The sequence below is a fragment of the Odocoileus virginianus genome, chromosome 13 (assembly GCF_023699985.2).
Source record: "Odocoileus virginianus isolate 20LAN1187 ecotype Illinois chromosome 13, Ovbor_1.2, whole genome shotgun sequence".
Lineage (NCBI taxonomy): Eukaryota > Metazoa > Chordata > Mammalia > Artiodactyla > Cervidae > Odocoileus > Odocoileus virginianus.
In genome coordinates this window covers 11,960,867-11,962,176 of record NC_069686.1, presented here as the reverse complement: position 1 = coordinate 11,962,176, position 1,310 = coordinate 11,960,867, and the positions used below count along the sequence as shown (strand labels likewise).

Here is a 1,310-nt window from a genome sequence, read left to right as displayed (position 1 = left end):
TCCTGAGTAGACACATAACAGTGCTTCACTGTTTTTAATATGATTAAGTTGATAAAGAATTTGATAAAATACAAGTTTAACACTTGGCCTTTGTAGTACATCAGTAAATTTTCTTTTAAGTGATAAGGTATAATACCAATTGTATTTTTTTAATTTATTTGTTTTAGTTGGATGCTAATTATTTTATAATATTGTAGTGGTTTTTGCCATACATTGACATGAATCATCCATGGGTGTACATGTATACCCCATCCTGAACCCCCTTCCCACCTCGCTCCCCACCCCACCCCTCAGAGTCATAAAAATATGGAATGCTTCACAAATTTGCATGTCATCCTTGCGCAGGGGCCATGCTAATCTCTGTATTGTTACAATTTTAGTATATGTGCTACCAAAGCAAGCACCCAGTTGTATTTTTAGACAAATGATAATATGACCAAAAATTACCTTCAAGAACATAGAAATGAAGAAAGCACTTATAGTTACCATCAAGAAAATTGCATTGAAGTTTCTAGTTATATGTAGGTGCCAAAGTAGTCAATTGTATTCCATCTTTTTATTAATTGGCCAAAATGTGACATTATGAAACTGATTACTTTTTAAAGTATAATATAATGGCTGACATATTTTAGTTCCAATTTCTATCAAGAAATCTTAGAAACATGCTATCATGAGTCCATCCTTGCTGATAGGAAAAGCACTTATCCATGCATGGGCAATACATTCACTCTTGCAGTGCAGCAGAGTACCAACTGATGAATCATCCACTCTGGGGTTTGATGTCAGAGGTTAAAAGGACTCCTTTTGTTCTAATATTAGTACGCTATTGTTGGAGAAAGCTCAGCTCTACAACTCTATAATTACAATGTCTGTTTTTCTTTCTCTGATAATGACAATGGCAGAAAATGATAAAGTTTGATTTATGTTCCACATCAAATATTCCCTTGTTCTATTGATCACTGCCTACTTCAAATAATTTACCTTTCTCAAAACCCCCCAAAGTAATGCAGAAAGCTGCAAGAAAAATAAAGTGTGAGATGTTGCAACTAGATTTTGAGTATCCATGATGTCTGTAATTAATTTTTGGAAAAGAGACAAGTTCAGATTTCCCACGTTTTGTCTTGATCTCTAAAGATGCCTGATTCAATGTGATTCATTTATTGTTAATTCCTTGCCTTTCTCCTGGATACCATTGGTGCAGGCCTTCTGCACAATGGTTTTGGCAAACTTGCTATATTCATTTAATATTTATTCAAAATCATGTTTTCTATAAACAAAAGCTTATTATTTCTCTTCCAATCTACAGAACT

General features: G+C 33.7%; 1 non-coding gene across 1 annotated transcript; it reads right to left on the bottom strand.

Annotated features, from left to right (window-relative positions):
• Window positions 1-300: 300 nt before the first annotated feature.
• Window positions 301-404, bottom strand: LOC139038146 (U6 spliceosomal RNA). Its single transcript, XR_011491089.1, has one exon. It is a non-coding gene; the product is annotated as a U6 spliceosomal RNA (small nuclear RNA).
• Window positions 405-1,310: the final 906 nt, after the last annotated feature.